This window comes from Carettochelys insculpta, chromosome 1 (assembly GCF_033958435.1).
Source record: "Carettochelys insculpta isolate YL-2023 chromosome 1, ASM3395843v1, whole genome shotgun sequence".
In the NCBI taxonomy this organism is placed as follows: Eukaryota; Metazoa; Chordata; order Testudines; family Carettochelyidae; genus Carettochelys; species Carettochelys insculpta.
This window is the reverse complement of record NC_134137.1, coordinates 243,983,088-244,001,042: the sequence shown is the minus strand read 5'-3', so window position 1 is coordinate 244,001,042 and position 17,955 is coordinate 243,983,088. Positions and strand designations below refer to the sequence as shown.

Sequence of the window (17,955 nt, the reverse complement as noted above, 5' to 3'; positions counted from 1 at the left end):
TATGGATAACAATTCATTCCTCTAATATGAATATGGCATTAGGAATATACTACCGACCACCTAACCAGGACAGTGATAGTGATGCTGAAATGTTAAGGGAGATTAGAGAGGCTATCAAAATAAAAAACACAGTAATAATAGGAGATTTCAATTATCCCCATACTGATTGGGTGCATGTCACCTCAGGACGGGATTCAGAGATTAAATTTCTTGATGCCTTAAATGACTGCTTCTTGGAGCAGCTAGTACAGGAACCCACAAGGGGAGAGTCAATTCTTGATCTAGTCTTGACTGGAACGCAGGATCTGGTCCAAGAGGTAACTGTTACTGGACCGCTTGGAAATAGTGACCACAATATAATAACTTTTAATATTCCTGTGTTGGGAAGAACACCGCAGCGGTCAAACACTCCGGCATTTAATTTCAAAAAGGGGAATTACACTAAAATGAGGAAGCTAGTTAAACAGAAACTAAAAGGTAGAGTAATTAAACTAAAATCCCTGGAAGCTGCATGGAAATTGTTTAAAGACACCATACTAGAGGCCCAACTTAAATGTATACCCCAAATAAAAAAAACACAGTAAGAGACCTAACAAAGAACCACCATGGCTAAACAGCCATGTTAAAAAGGCAGTGAGAGAGAAAAGGGCAGCTTTTAAAAAGTGGAAGTCAAATCCTAGTGAGGAAAATAGAAAGGAACATAAACACTCCCAAATTAAGTGTCATAATGTAGTAAGAAAAGCCAAAAAAGATTTTGAGGAACAGCTAGCCAAAAATTCAAAAAATGATAGTAAAATGTTTTTTAAATACATTAGAAGCAGGAAGCCCGCTAAAAAAGCAGTGGGGCCCTTGGACGATAAAGATATAAAAGGAGCGATCAAGGAAGACAGTGCCATTGCGGAGCGATTAAATGATTTCTTTGCTTTAGTCTTCACGGCTGAGGATGTTACAGAGGTTCCTAAATCTGAGCCAGCCTTTTTAGGTGGCAAATCTGAGGAACTCACTCAGATTGAAGTGACATTAGAGGAGGTTTTGGAGTTAATTGATAAGCTGAATAGTAACAAGTCTCCAGGACCAGACGGTATTCACCCAAGGGTTCTGAAAGAACTCAAATGTGAAATTGCGGAGTTATTAACAGTGGTTTGTAACCTATCCTTTAAATCCACTTTGGTACCAAATGACTGGAAGACGGCCAATATAACGCCAATATTTAAAAAAGGCTCTAGAGGAGACCCTGGCAATTATAGACCGATAAGTTTAACATCAGTACCAGGCAAATTAGTAGAAACACTAGTAAAGAATAAAATTGCAAGGCACGTAGAAGAGCACGAATTGTTCGGCAAAAGTCATCATGGTTTCTGCAGAGGGAAGTCGTGTCTAACTAATCTATTAGAATTCTTTGAAGGGGTTAATAAACATGCGGACAAGGGGCACCCAGTGGACATAATATACCTAGATTTCCAGAAAGCCTTTGACACGGTCCCACACCAAAGGCTTTTATGTAAATTAGGTGGTCATGGGATAGGAGGAAAGATCCTTTCATGGATCGGGAATTGGTTAAAAGACAGAAAACAAAGGGTGGGAATAAATGGTAAATTTTCACAATGGAGGAGGGTAACTAGTGGTGTTCCCCAGGGGTCAGTCCTGGGACCGATCCTGTTCAACTTGTTCATCAATGATCTAGAAAATGAGGTAAGCAGTGAGGTGGCAAAGTTTGCAGATGACACCAAGTTGTTCAGGACAGTCAAAACCAAAAGGGATTGTGAAGAACTACAAAAAGATCTCAGCAAACTGAGTGATTGGGCAGCAAAATGGCAAATGAAATTTAATGTGGGTAAGTGTAAGGTTAATGCATGTTGGAAAAAATAACCCAAATTACACGTACTACATGATGGGGTCAAATTTAGCTACGACAGATCAGGAAAGGGATCTTGGAGTTATAGTGGATAGTTCTCTGAAGACATCCACACAGTGTGCAGCGGCAGTTAGTAAGGCAAATAGGATGTTAGGAATTATTAAAAAAGGGATTGATAATAAGACAAAAGATATCATACTTCCCCTATATAAAACTATGGTACGCCCACATCTTGAGTACTGCGTGCAGATGTGGTCTCCTCACCTCAAAAAAGATATATTGGCATTAGAAAAGGTTCAGAAAAGGGCGACTAAGATGATTAGGGGCTTGGAACGGGTCCCATATGGGGAGAGGCTAGAGAGACTGGGACTTTTCAGTTTGGAAAAGAGGCGATTGAGGGGTGATATGATAGAGGTATATAAAATCATGAATGGTGTGGAGAAAGTGAATATAGAAAAATTATTTACCTTTTCCCATAATACAAGAACTAGGGGACACCAAATGAAATTGATGGGTAGTAGGTTCAAAACTAATAAAAGGAAATTTTTCTTCACACAGCGCACAGTCAACCTGTGGAACTCCTTGCCCGAGGAGGCTGTGAAGGCCAGGACTCTATTAAGGTTTAAAAAAGAGCTTGATAAATTTTTGCAGGTTAGGTCCATAAATGGCTATTAGCCAGGGATAAAGTATGGTGCCCTAGCCTTCAGAACAAGGGCAGGAGATGGATGGCAGGAGATAAATCACTTGATCATTGTCTTCTGTTCTCCTTCTCTGGGGCACCTGGCATTGGCCACCGTCGGCAGATGGGATGCTGGGCTGGATGGACCTTTGGTCTGACCCAGTATGGCCATTCTTATGTTCTTATGTTCTTACTCCCAGCACATGGCTCTGAGGAGCTGCATTTAAAGGCTCAAAGAGCGCGTGCAGCCTGAGACCCATGGGTTGGCCACCCCTTGTCTAGCAGCATTACCAACACTTCCACTGCTTACTGGGCTTTTGGAAGACGTTTAGGGGTAAATTACAGCTAAAGAACAGCGCAGAACACTGAGAACCAGGACTGGTGGCTGAAACCAAATTTTATCGGACCACAGGAAACTTGGCCACATCCATGATAAGTGGTCCTCTGGCTAACTAAAATGCCGGCCCACGGCTTTGCTGCATGAGAGAGTGCCAGGCTAGAGAGATTCAACCTGTACTACCTTAGTTGACTGAGGGTACCAATTTGGTCCTTAACGTGCACAGTGTATTCTTGTGTTGCATTCCCTAACCTGTATCACCTTCTGCGTCTAGGTCTGGACTGCATGTTGGTGTGGTTATATCAACAGGTTGTACAGAACATATACAAGCCATACAGTGCTGTTTACTTTATCTTGGTTGTATTCAAAGTGTGAAGTGCAGTGAATGTTAAAATAACAGATTGCACAAGAGAGAAAATAATCATGTCTAAGGCTCAAACATTTTTTATTCGGTTTGAGCCATTATCTGAGTGATACCCCATGCTTACAAAGCTGTTGTTGTACATATAGATCATATGCCCATAACCAACGGAAAACAATAGATAATCACATAAAAAGGAAGATTGAGATCTGGTTTAACAATGACATTCCAGGTAAAATAACTGATGTTATCCTTGAATTTATTCAAGAACACCAAATTAAGTCTGCAAGAGGCACCGCCACACCATTCTGGCGGAAGGGAGGGAGGATTCCTTGGGCACTCAGAGGTCATTATGCCTTCAGAGGGCAGAATCAGGCCCAATGCGCTTGGGGCAGTATTCAGCATAGGCCTTTGCAGTAATGCTCTCAAATTGCTGTCTGGTGCACAAAAGACATATAGAGCCATGTCACTACAACCTGTTCTGAGTTCTTTCTGGAATGCAGCAACACGAGCAGCCTATGCCCAGGAAAAGTATGGATGCCTCCCATATGGGAGTTCTCAGGCAAAACTCAGTTGTGTTCTACAGTAAAGTCTTTCATATCCATCATTCTATTGTCTGGAACTCTCAAATAACCGGCATTTTAGCCATAAGTAGATTTTATTTACATTTTCCATAAGTACAGTATAGTGAAAGTAAATGCAAATAAATACAGCAAACAAAGTGTAAGTTTACAGTGAACAATACTACTGTGGTGAGTAAATAAAGTACTCTGCATACATTTTTGTTTATTTCTGAATATCTAATCTTGCTTTTCTTCAGTGTTATGCATTGCTAGGTATAACTCTCTATTATCCAGTATATTTGACCATCCAGCAACCTCCTGGTCCCAGGGCTGCTGGATATGAAAGAGTTTCCTGTATTTTATTTTTTACATGACACCAATTACCATGACACCTCTCTTCTAGCACCACATCGTGGTTTAGCAGCAACAATTTGGCTGCTGTCGAAACAATGGAAATGCTGTCTTAGGACAATTGCAATGACTGTAAATAGTATCAATTTACGGACTTTGCAAGTGATATTATTTACATCATTTTAAATGTTAGATGCTTAGGGCCTGTAACAAAGCCCACTTCAGTCAATGAAGACACTCCTGTTGCCTATGATTTTTTTCAATCAATCAGTCTGCTAACTTACAAAATTTACTCTGCTACAGAAAAAACAAATATTCTGGGGTGTATTAGCAGGAATGTTCTAAGCAAGACATGAAAAGTCACCCTTCCACCCTCCTCCCTGATGATGGGCACCACATTTTAGAAAAGAAAGGTCTAGAAAGCATGACCTGTGAGAGAAGACTGAAAAAATTTGATTTGTTTAGTCTGGAAAAGAGAGACATTATTGAGGGGGACATAAGAGTTTTCAAGTACTGCATATAAAAGGTTGTTATGGGAAGGAGGGGGAAGAATGTTCTTCTCAACCTCTGGGAATAGGACAAGAAGCAATGGGCTTAAACTGCCGCAAGAGTTTTCCTAACGTCCAACCGAAAACTTCTTCTCACTGTGGTTAAGCATTGGAATAAATTGTTTGGGGAAGTTGAGAGATTTCCATCACTGGAGATTTTTAACAGCAGGTTAAACAAACTCCTCTGATGATCTAAATGAGGAGTGGGGAACCTATGGCCCATAGGTTGGATCTGGTCCCTGTTGGAATAAAGTCTGGACGCTCTACGTGAAGCAACAAAGGTTTACTACAACCAGCTGGCGGAGTGATTCTGAACTTGGTTAAGTTTCAGAATGCACTGACAGGCATCAAGTTGTGATGGTTGTATAGAGATCTGATAGAGGAAATGATAGGAGCAGACAGTAAGGAAATGAGCATAATCAATGAACAATCAATGAGCAATCCATGTGAATTAACAAACAATCTGGGAGTTACAAAGAGTTTCTGTGCACAGTTGACAGAACATTTTATCTACAAACAACAAGTCCTTTGAAGAATGCAGTCCCCAACATCGATATATAAAGTGATATCTCATCTGTAATACACTGATATGTAGAGCAGTGATGTCTTGTCTGGTATCCTGATGTAATCTTTGTAGGGACATGATCGTTTGTGTTATCTCGACAGAATCAAAGCAAGTGGGCAATACAGGATCAAAGCAGAAGTTAGTGAAAGAATCATGTCAGTCACCCTTTAACTAGAGTCCAATTACCCTCCCCACAGGGTCTCTTCCTGGAATGTGGCTGCCTAGGGACTTGTACATCAACAGAGATGCCCTCCCCAGATGGCTGGGGTTGAGGGGAGCTTACCAGACTCCATTTTGGAACAGTGGTTCTTAGCAAATATCATGGCCTACTTCAAATTTTTATCCTACACCCCCAATTTACTTGGATCCAGCCCACAAGAGGTCTCCAAGCCCTAGCACTGGGCTCACCCTCTTGGGCTGGAGCGCTAGTGCTGGCTTGCTGGCAGTGTTCCCTCATGTCAATGGTTTCCCAAAATGGGGGGTGTGCCCCCCTGGGGGGGTGAAGAAATTCCGGGGGGGCATGAGGCAATCCACTCTCCCCATCACATCCCCAACCTGAAGAAAGAGATGGCCTTTGCTTCTGGCTCTCAGCTCCTGACATTTTACATGGGTGACCCAGCAAAGCCACTATAAAAAGCAGGCAGCCAGCAAAGACCCTTGTGGAGCTAGCAGCCTCCTGCAAAGGTGAGTGAGTGTGGGTTGTCGGAGGGAGAAGGAGGATGGGGTTAGATGGCGGGGTTGGGGGTGGGATCAGAGCGGGAGCTGGTGGTGCCTGGCTTTGGGGGAGAGGGGAGTGACTCGGGTGGGTAGCTCACAGGGCTTGCAGGGCTTGGGTGGCTGGCCGGCTTGTGGGACTCACGGGGCTTGGATGGCTGGTCCTGGCACTGCAGGGCTCATGCGGCTCGGACTAGTGGCATGGGGCTCAGGCGGCTAGCCCCAGCAGTGTGGGACTTGGGCAGCTTGTCTCGGCAGCGTGGGGCTTGGGCGACTCAGGCTGATGGGTCTGGCCCCAGCAGCATAGGCCTTGGGTGGCTGGAGCTGGAAGATGGGTGGCTGGCCCCAGCAGCATGGGGCTCAGGCAGCTGGCTCCATCAGCGTGGGGCTTGAGTGGCTTGGGATGACAGGCAGGCGGCTGGCCCTGACAGCATGGAGCTTGGGCAGGCAGCTTAGGTGGCTGGGCTATGGCTGAGGTGGGTGGCTGGTGGGTGGGCGGCTGGTCCCAGCAGCGCAGGGTTCAGGCGGCTGGTGGGCGGGCAGGCAGCTGGCACTGCAGGTCTCAGGTGGGCAGCTGGCATGGGCAGCTCTGACAGCTGGTACAGGGCTCAGGCAGCTGGAGGGCTGGGGTGCACCAGGCACCCGCAAGGGGCCAAGAAAAACTATTTGTGTTTTATTTTTAATCTTAAATAATATTTTATATCAAGTTGTGTTTATTTGAAATTACTAATTTAATTTTTTGTTAAAAGAGGGTTTGGATGATGGTAAACAGGAGGTGGGGGGGGCATGAGGATTTCTTAAGACTCAAAAGGGAGGCGTGATGCCAAAAAGTTTGGGAACCGCTGCTCTGATCTTTTCCACCCGTAATGTGGAATACATTTGGTGTGCACTGATGCCTATGTGAATGTGCATTACCAGGAGAAACACAAAACCTAGCTATGGGCCTTCTGCTAATCAGCTGGGTGGCATTTGAATGTCATATGCATAGCTTACAGGGAACACTGCTCTCCAGGGAAATGTCTGAGCCTTGTTGGAGCCACCTCTCCCACCCTCAGGGCTGCAGCATGAGTGCTGGCTTGCCAAGGGAAAGTCTGAACTTCAACACCCCACCCCCACTTGTTGGGAGCAGTTCAGGGAAGGTGGTGTTTTGCAAGGGGAGGAAGGGTTGCAGACCAATGGCGGGGGTAGGGGGTTTCTTGTTCTGAACAGCTCAGTGAGATTTTTTTTGTTTGTTTCTCAATAGTGTGTGGCCCCCGACTGATTTTTCTGTGGGTCAGTAGTTGCTGATTGAAAAAAAAGATTCCTCACCCCTGTCTAGATAATGCTTAACCTGCCATGAGTGAAGAGGACTGGATTGGATGACTTCTTTAGATCCCTTCCAGTCCTGTGAGTCTGTGAAATAAACTGATTGGCACAAAACTCATCAGTTTTGCTTTGCAGCGGCTTGTACAAATGTTTTCTCTGATGTTGATCCATTGGCATTTTCACCCCTATGTTCTGCCTTGAGTTATCAGGTTTAAGCAGTCCAAAGAGCAGAAAGCAAAATTCACTCAGAGCACAGAAGTTCTCCCAGTTTCGCAGTGACACCCAACTGCTATGGTGCTAGGTGCTATGAATCCCTAAATGGGACCAGCTTCACCTGAATGAAGACTTCTGAATTCGTAGCAAAATTCTGGAATAGAAAATCCAACATGCTGAGGGTCCTGTTGCCAATATTTCACAAATGGAAAATAATTTCCAGTAGGATGATTTGTGTGGGATGGGCTTCATTTCAAGTGCTCTCATACAAAGCTATTATTTATAAATATGTAAATGAGCCCTGTGCTATTTGTAGTAATGGCAGATAGGCACATGCGCTGGTGGAAGTATAGATTCCAGAGTTTTATGCTACATAAACCTAATACCAGGTTAACAAGCAACAACTCAGTTTAATCCTGTGTCCCAAATGACACATTTTCTCATTCTATGTTCTCATTTCCTTGGGCCCTCTGAATAGGCAAAGTGCAAAGGCTAGAGGATTTTTCTTTCATTAGCAGAAAATGTTAGTGCAGCTGCATAGTTGGAAAATAATTGTAAGCTGTTTGGTGAGGCTTCAGATGCTCTTTGTCTTAATATCCTTTAGGTGCTTAACTTAAATTGGCACGTACTGGTAACAGTTTGCATCAGCAGAGCATGTGTCTTAGGTTAGGTTATCTTGTTTGTCTGAGGCTATGCGTTTTGGAGTATGTCTGACATCACATACCAGACCAAAATTTTTTTTCTAACTATGGTAGCATTGAATTTAGTACAACGGTTTCATCATGGGAACTGCTGCTCAGGGTTTCAAGAATTTTTAAGTTGACACAGAGAAGAGGAGAGTGGGATATTTTTATTTAAGAGAAAAGGAGCTTGGGCTACTTGCAGGGGCAGGCGAGTTGCTTCCCAACTCTGCAACTCACTTGCTCTGTGCACATAAGCAAGTAATTATGGCCTACATTTTCAGGAATGTCCAATGATTCTGAGAAGTTTGATTTTCAGAGTTATTGAACACCTGCAGTTTCCAATGACTAGCTGAGAGTGCAAATACTCATCTCTTCTGGAACTCAGGTCCTAAGCATTTCTAGGACACCCAAAATCACTGGACACTTTGGAAATTGAGATTTTAACCTTTCTGACCCTCCGTTCCTTCATCTGCCAGAGGATAATGATCCTTAACTGCTTCAGTGGAATGTTAAGATCATTCTTAATAGTTGAGACATACTCAAGAGAAGAAGGCTGCTGTGTAAGGCTCAAACATCATCTTATTAACTAGTATAGTAACCAATGCTAACGAAAGAAAACATAACTGATTCTTTTTCTTAACCACAGGCCACATTCATTCCTGAATTGGCACAGTCTGACCAACCTCATTTCCATATGCTGCAGCACTGTCCTCCCAAACCGTCCAGTTGTCTCTCTTTCTCTGTTTTGTGCAACATGTCAAAAATACCTTTGAAATATTTCTGATAGAAATGTTCTCATTATCATTTTCTCTACAGATTTCTCAATTTCCTCCAAATTTTGGCCTTATCCTGATTTTTGAATATTATCATCTGATAATCATCATTTTCTACACTGAGATCACAGAGAAATGCAAGAGTGTGAGTTCATTCTGCTGCTGCTATCAGCTGAACGTGTCATACTTGGCAGCCATGTTAGAATTGGGCAGAAGGCCCATCAGGACTAATGCAACTGATAAGTAAGTACACCTACAGTTTATGCTAGAAAAACCATGGGTGATAGATCCTAGAAAAACAAATAATCTATAATAAATTAAACATTTTTAGTTTATCAAGTAAAGTACTCAATAATAAAAACATTCAAAGGAGTTATTGATCAGCCCTGATTCTTTGGTGGATTTTCTTTCTTGTGGAAGCTCTGGGTAGTTCTGTCTGTGAGCATGTTAATTATGGTATGGACTATTGGTTTACTGCAGAGAGAGCATGAGATAAGGGCTTCATACATCAAAATAAAATAATCAAATACAATCTAAGTGAGTGGAGCTTCTCCCACTCTACATCATGTGAGGATCTGGCCCAGTGTTTAAGAAAAAGTATTCTTTTGAAATGTAATTATATTTATTCTGTTTACTCTGGGTTTTGAAGCACCTAATGCTGTATCGGGGGGGTAGCCGTGTTAGTCTGGATCTGTAACAGCAACGAAGGGTCCTGTGGCACCTTATAGACTAACAGAAAAGTTTTGAGCATGAGCTTTCATGAGCACAGACTCACTTCATCAGATGCTGGTCTTGGAGATCTGCAGGGACAGGTATAAATAAGCCAGAGCAAGGGTGGGGATAACGATGCTGTAGTTATTTGGCATCAGTAAAACTAATGGAGATCTTTTTATTTAATACTAACATTGTTATAGATTGAACTGCCTGTTGAAGACATTTGAACTATTACAGTCTACACCAACTGAGAATCTGGGCCACTTCTTTTAAAATGTTGAACCGCTTTAGACTTAGTATTCAACAGTGAAAAACACCTTAAGAGCCGAGTTGTATTTTGAGGTCCATTATTATTCTTGTGTGAAAACATTCCTACGGAGGGATTCCATTGATTTCAGTATGATTCCATCTGGGAGTAAGTGACCCTGTGCAGGTTCAGGCCATTAATCAAATTATAGTATATGAGATCATCGCAGATGGTATTATTTAACTTAACATATTTCCATATTTTGACACCTTGTTGCCTTTATATTTAACACTGATCTATTCAGGCTTTTAGGGCCAATAAAGCCTCTGTTCCTCCATGCATAAATTATTAGAGAGTTCAGCAGCACTTAGGGAACAACAGTATTGGGTGTAACTTATACAAGTTTTTTAGATAATTTCACAACTGCTCCCCTTTTGCAACGCCTTTCCACCAAACTGGCAACTGGTATTGATTCACTGTCTTGAAGTGAACACATAAAACTAAGCTATTAAACAGGACTGTGTTGCAGTACATATACAGTAAACTCTTTCATATCCATCAGCCCTGGGAGCAGGGGGCGGGGGGATTGCCAGATACGAAAGCAAATAAAATTGGTCTAGTTGATACGGGAGAGGCAGATGATGACGTATCCTTACAAAGGGTGTCAGTATATATTCTCTGTGGGACAGATTAATTTCCTCCTATAACTCCAGTTTTATTAGCCAGACTTACACAGAGGCTGATTTTGGCTCCTTAATTTTACTGGAAAAAAATAAATTTAAGCAAACAATTAGTGGGCTTTTTGTCTCAGATGAGCAGGTAGACTGCTTTTAAAACACAGTTCTGGTCCATATTAGGCCCTGATATGGCATAATTAAAATAATTAGGGCATTAATATGTACGCTCGGCATTGGTCACTGTTGGAAGACAAGATGCTGGGCTAGATGGACTTTTGGTCTTACCCAGTGTGGCCATTCTTATTTTCTTATTAATGACTTCAGAGGTTTTGAATCAGGTCCTTAATTCAGTTATGGGCAGCCAGACCTAGCAGTTGGCAACAGAGTCTATAGTCATGAGGTAGCTGGGTCAGGATACTAGAGGGTCAAAGGCAGCAGCCAGACTGTGGCAGCCAGGAGCTAGAAGTCAGATGTGAGGACTCCAGCTGGGCCAGGATATCAAGCAGAAGGGCTACGAAGTGCAAGGCGCACAGTCCAGAGCCGGTTGGAGCCTAGTTGTTCAGACAGTTTCCTGTTCCTGCTGCTGGCTTAAGTGGGGCCAAAGGGCCAGTCAGCTGCTCACAATAGGGCTGGGCTTCAGGTCAAATATTTACAAGAAATGGAATACATTTGCCAAACTTACTGGTAGCCACTCTTCACCAAATCTTTCCCACATGAAAACTTTAGGAAAGCCGCCTTCACACTTGGCCTTAGCCCTGGTCTGAAGAGACCACTTAGGGGGCAATAGCAGGTTAGAAGCTTGTGCAGGTACTGATCTAAAGCCAGTGGGAATCCTTCCATTCACTTCAACAAGCATTGGATCAGTCCTTTGCCTTCCAAAATTTCTGGTAAAGGGTACCAATTGGTGCCATTTATAATTGTGACTAAATAGCCATTAAGTATTGGACAGAGACCACCAGGACATTTCACAAATGCCACTGAACAGATTTTCGCTATTGACGAATGTTGGGAACCATTCACATAGCCAGCATTCAGACCAGCAACCTACATGTGGAAACCTCTTGAGCCATTGGTTTCTGATATTATTTATTCTAACCTTCCTAAAGCATGCACTTGTGGTATTTACCTTCCTCACAGGGGCCTTGTGAAGCTTCCCTTTGGAAACCATACAGAGCTTTTCAGAAGAAAGATGCCTTATAATTACAAAAGGCCATTTCTGTTTTTCCCAGTCCATTAATTATTAAAGCATTAAATTACATAAGGAGCCTATTTTAAAACTACCATCTTTCTTATTGCATCACAGGGATAACTAAGTTGGTTCAGTATCTTTTTTAAAAATGACCTCAGTTTTATTGACATTGGTTCATGTTCTAATGGAATTGTCCCTGGTATGAAACAATTGTTGATCTGGAAATGTAACTCTTGCCAAACAGATATTTATATGCATGTTTACCTGATGCAGAGAAAATAAACATGCATTTTTGTTGCATTAAATATTTTAAAGAGTATCTTCTTTTGGTGGCTCAGCCAATTAAAATAAGTTCCTTAGCAGCTTGCAAGAGCAGTATGAGAATCATTTTGAATTTGTGAATACAAGTTTTGCACATTTTCAAGTTTCAGCTTTTTGACTGCCAATGAAATGCTGTTCAGTGGTAATACTATAATACAGGAAATAGTACTTTACATCTTTAAAGCACTTTGCCTTTGTAAAGTGCTTTACAAACAATCATCTCAACACTCCTGTAGTGTAAAGTAATGTATTATTTCCCCCTTTTGCAGGTTGGACTACTAAGTCACAAAGGAGTGCTGTGTTACAGATCACCTATTTATTATTGAATTAGACCTCAAAAAAATGTATCTATTTTGCACTGCACTCTGATTGTTTTCTATCTCTTTCAAAGTGCCACTGTCCCTTGAGCTATGATTGGCAGAATACTGAGTGTGAGCTTCATTGCTAAGCATGATTCTCCATGAGAAGATACAAATTTATTGCTTAGAGTGAGTGTCTTTCTGCATGGTCTTTCTCTACCTACTTCTCTCAATGGGCAGTTGAATGGCATTGATGTGTATGTGATTGGAATTTTTAGGTCCCAATATTGCTCATACCGGAAGCTGAAGACCCATTTAATTATCACCAGCAAAACCTACTATGGGTTAGAGTCTACAGTGCGAGACCAGGTTTATTCTGAAAAACACCGTTGGGTTTCTCTGTTACTAGTTATTATGTGATCACCTTTAACTTACTAATAAAATTGCCTTGGCTACATTAAAGATAATTAAAGTAGGATATATTTTAAAAGGTTTGCTTATTTCTTAAAGCAGTATTTAGAATTTAGACTGATAAATATTTTAATATTATTTTAAACTATTATATTGTATAATTAATTAATATTAATAATTAATTACACTGATAGCATTTGGACTGATGGCACAGTCATTTATTTCTACCACTCTCAGGTTTTACCGAATGAATCATGTTGTCTTCAGTAGGGCCAGATGGTGAAGGGAATTAACAGCTAACTCAAACCCTAACATAGGTGTGAGATTAGGAACAAATTATACTACACTGACAATTATCTTAGTCACAGTACCCAAAGCGTATGTAATACAGTGAGGAAACAAGTGTTGCGGGATCATCTCACAGCTGACTTGGTCCTGAGGTGCTTTAACATGGCATCACTTTTGCTTAGTCTTTGGACATTTGCAGTGTGGTAGAGAAAGCTGCATGTACCCGACGATCTTGCTAATGAATAGATGACCCACCAATTATCTGTACCTCTCATTGTTTGTGTTATCCAGATATCTCAAATTCTGACTAAAATATACTCAAGGTGTGCCAGAGTTTGGACTGAGGATGTTTTCAGGGGGTCTTAAATATGTTAGTCTCCCTAAAGATGATACTTTGATGAGCATGTCATGCTCCACATATTTGCTGAGGAGGAGAATATTACTGGGGTTTATATTTGCCACCTCTTCTTTTGCTGCTCCAGAGTTGGAAGTCTACCTAAGGACAGCATTAAGAGCAATATTAAACTGCTCCTTGTTGTCTTCCCCATCACCAAGCATTGGGGCATATGCACTTACGACTGTGGCAGAGACACAACTGGAGCCAGCCTGTGTTCTGGCTCAGCCTTTTAAATGCAGAGCAACAGAGTGAGGGGGCGGTCACTCTGTTACTAGATTTCTCGCTCTTTAACATCCCTAATGGAAGATTTTGTGCCTGGTTGGCCATCCACCAAAATTCACTTCTGTCATCAGACTGTTCCATGAGGGGATGACTGCCACCCTTCTGTGAAACAACTCGGAGATTATGTGTCATTCACACTGCTGTAAAACAGGAATGTGTCATCGCTCCATCACTGTTCTCCATTTACCTTTCTGTGATCCTGATCCTCATCCATGACTGTCTTCTGGGTGGAATCAGGATTGAGTTATCATGTAGATGGCAAACTCCTCGATCTCTGACATCTCCAAAAAAATCTAAGATAATGAAAATTGGCATCAGTAGATGACTGCGTCATTCTTGCACACAGAGGCCGACCTGCAAAGTACCATGAATCTTTTAGCAGATGCCTGTTAAACCCTGGATCTCTCTCTCAGCATCAAAAAGACCAAGGTAGTCTACCAGCACTCTCCTGCACAAACTACTCTTCATATTCCACAAGTCACCATCAGTAGAGAACCCCTAGACAACATGGACCCTTTTCCATACCTTGGCAGCCACCTCTCTTAAACAGCCAGCACTGACACAGAAATTGAATACAGGATCCGTTGTGCCAGCAGACCCTTTGGAAGGCTACTCAAATTAATCTTCAGTGATAGGGATCTGCAAACATGCCCCAAGATCTTGGTTTACAAGGCAGTTGTAATCCTCGCCCTTCTCTATGGGTGTGAGACTTGGGTAGCTTATAGACATTTCAAGTGGCTGAAGTGGCTCCAGCAGTACTGCCTGAGGAGGATTCTCGGGATCAGCTGGGAAGACTGACACACTAACATCAGTGTGCTCTCTGCAGCCAACATCAGTGGTATAGAGGCACAAGTCAAGAAAAACACCAACTCCGCTGAGCTGGCTGTTGTGTGCATAGGCCTGATGGTCACCTCCCAAAGTAAGTTCTCTTCTCTCAGCTAAAGTAGGAAGAAGGACTCACAGAGGGCTGCAGAAGTGCTTGAAAGTACAATTTGGAAAGGGAAATATCAACGCAACAAGCTAGGAGGACTCAGCACAGAACATAGTAGGACCACACCACGCCAAGCTCACTTTGAGAACAAATGTGCTTGTGAGACAGTGAAGTGACAAAGGAGGAAAGAAAGGGCCCTCTAGTCCAGCCAACAATTGCATCTTCTCCAGGTTACACCTGTCATTGCTATGCGAGCATCTGCAGTGTATGAATTAGGCTCTTCAGTCACTTCAGGAGTCCACCAGTGAACCCCTCCTGGATGACATCCTTCCATTGAGAGGTAGCTCAAGAATACGGGGGGAATGCTTAGTTTGGTCATTGATTCTGAGCATGCCACTATCCTTTGGAAGGTAGTGAATTTGTTTAAGTGAGGCAAAAAAATTTCCTAATAGCTTTGACAAATTCTTGGTTCAGCCTTATGGATTTGTCCATTCAGTACTTATGGAAGTAAATTGGGGAAATTCATTTGTGGTCTGTTAAGACAGATAAGGATTATTGAAGTGCATTATGAAACAAGCTCACAAAATAGGTATCAGCATGCCGGGTATTCAGAATTTGGGATTATGCCTTTTGAAAGTGGAAGAATTGGTTTTGGTAGATGCACTTGTGTCAGTCTGAAAATACAAAAATGGCACTTCTTTACAGCGAATGCTATAAACTGTTTCCTAATGCCACTAGCATCGCTTGAAGGATTGCATGTCCATTGAACATGTTTCAGACAGCACACTGCATCTAGTTAAGTAAAATATTGACTGAAGATGCAAATTCCATTAAAGTTCAAAACCATTAATATTTTTCTCTAGAATTTTTTGTCTTTTAGGTCATCATCGTGCAGTTCCACTCTCTGGGAAGCCTGCTTAAGTTTCAGCTGATCAGTCTGACTGTCCTTTGGGGTGAGGTAGTAGGTTGTATAGTTTTAGGGTTATCCCCTGCCTGTCAGATAACTATACAATCTACTGTCTTTCCTGAAGTGGCTGTAATATCAACGCTGGATGTGTCTTCAAAACATAAAATAAAAATACTCTTAAGTTGGTTGGTTCCTGACTTTATCGATTCCTTTACAGTTTTGCAGATGGATTCAAACACAATGCAAGAACTAGCATTAGTTATTTTATGCCTTAGAGGGCTCTCATGAGGTACTGTAACAAGTACTGGAATTCTATAAAATTTCTCTCCTCAGTTTAAGCATATTATATGTGATTGATGTCAGGCTCTCTTTACAGATATGGTGTGGATCATATGATACTTTGCTTGTCTACTAGCAATAAAATTATGGAATTAATCATATTAAGTTTTAACTTTTGAGTGCTGAAGTGTTGAAACCCTAAATGTAATAGATGCCGTATGGTGACAGTTATGGGAGTTTGAACTCCTGCTGTCTGCATGATTCTGATTTATGTATAAATAAGGATGCTGGATTCTATGACTGTCACTTTAACATCTTTCACAAGCACTGAACACACTGAAATTACTGTTAAAGTTCAAGTCAGATTGCAAAATGTGAAAATACTTTTACTGTACCTAGAAGTGTTTGCTTACTAGGGACTGATATTGGAATGAGATCCATATGGGCGAAGCCTGCACCTGTAGGACACTCACTGCCGGAGGGAGGCCAAAGGTTACATACATCATGGTGTCAGAAGAGCAGCTGGACAGCAAGTCATAGTTACCAGAGTTTCATGTTATAAAGGATATTCTCTTCTGTGATCAAATACACCAGTTTCTGATGGTTTTAGAAAGGACATGTCAATTGAATATGTTAAAATATTAGCCTCTTAATACTGAAAGTTGGATTTCCCTAGTGTGCATGTCACAGCCATTTATTGGGCTGTACTGCCATCCCCAGCATCAAAGGATTTAGTAAGAATCTGCAGTTGAACTCTTATTGCACTTTGACTAGTGGTATATTGTACTCCAGTGTCTGTCATTCATGTTAAAAACCACCTGAATTTTCACTATTTCAGTGAATCACCAGGGAGTTTGCATGACAGGGTGCAGAAGTAATACACGATCTCCAGTGAACAGCCAGTTATCTCCAGCTCAGCATCCCCACCCTTAGGAGATGTGCTCAGGGGAAAGGTTGGAGGAGTAGCCCCTTGGAAGACAGATGGCCTGATTCTCCATTGCCATGTACCATGTGCAGGCGTTTACATGCAGTGCAAAAGTGGGTGTGAAATGTTACCCTTGGGACTTGCTGGAAGTCCACTTGGTGGCACTTTAAATGTCAATATAAGGTGGAAGGCAGATATGGACCCACAAGCAGAGCACATGTCTGTTTGGAAATTGAATTCCATCCCAGGAACAATGATGCTAGCATTGATTTGAGTTTTTCTGTTCATTTTATGACTTTTGATTTATCTTACTTTCTTCTTGCAAACATTACACTGGGAAATAGAATCCTCAATGACTGCAACTCTTATTTCTACTGAGCCATTCCACCAGTTTGCAGTGTGATTGTCAGGAAGGACTGATGGCAAAGTTCACAAGTGTGCTATTCTTTCTATAGCTAACAGTGAAAGAATATATGAACGATTAGAGCACAAGCAATTTCTACTTGGCAATTGTGGATGCAAAGGCCACTGAACTGTTACCTTCTTCAGAACAACTTACCTGATGCTCTAGCAGGGTGAGGTAGTAGGTTGTGTGGTTTCAGGGTAGTGATTTTGCCCCAATCAGGAGATAACTATACAACCTACTGCCTTCCCTGATGGGCAGCATTACAGCACTCCATGAACTCTCACACTTTTCTAGTTCTAAGCAAAGCAACCATTTAAGAGTACATCCATGAACAGCAAAGTAAGTCTAAACATAACTGTGGTATGATCCTGCCCAGAGAAGCTTTTTAATTTCATTATGCTGAATTGCTGCCTGCAAAATTGTTTGGTGTTGAGACTACATTTAAAGTCCCATTTAACATAAGTAATTCAATAAAATCATTCTTGTTTGTTCAAAAGTTTGTCTGCCTTGGTGTCTTTAATTTCTGGTTCATTTCAATTGAGTGAAATTATCATGGGAACCAATTCTTGAAGAACTGTAACCTCAGAGTGATTTCCATATTTCCATGACTTTGGCTGCATCGTGTTTAATGGAATACTACTTTGTATTGGCACCAACAGCCACTAAGGGCCCCAGGGCAAGATGAGGGTGGGGCCATCACCATGCCCTAGAAGGTGTAAAGCCAAAGTAGAATTG

The 17,955-nt window shown here is 41.9% G+C and overlaps 1 long non-coding RNA gene across 4 annotated transcripts in view; it reads left to right on the top strand.

Annotated features, from left to right (window-relative positions):
• Window positions 1-17,955, top strand: part of LOC142018008 (uncharacterized) — a 216,459-nt gene that overhangs the window by 153,371 nt on the left and 45,133 nt on the right. For 3 of the 4 annotated variants that reach the window (XR_012646652.1, XR_012646653.1, XR_012646649.1), the window contains one exon: window positions 8,991-9,190. This is a non-coding gene — a long non-coding RNA (uncharacterized LOC142018008). Of the gene's footprint in view, window positions 1-8,990; window positions 9,191-9,861; window positions 17,711-17,955 lie in introns of those variants that run through there. The other variant, XR_012646651.1, reaches the window with a different exon arrangement.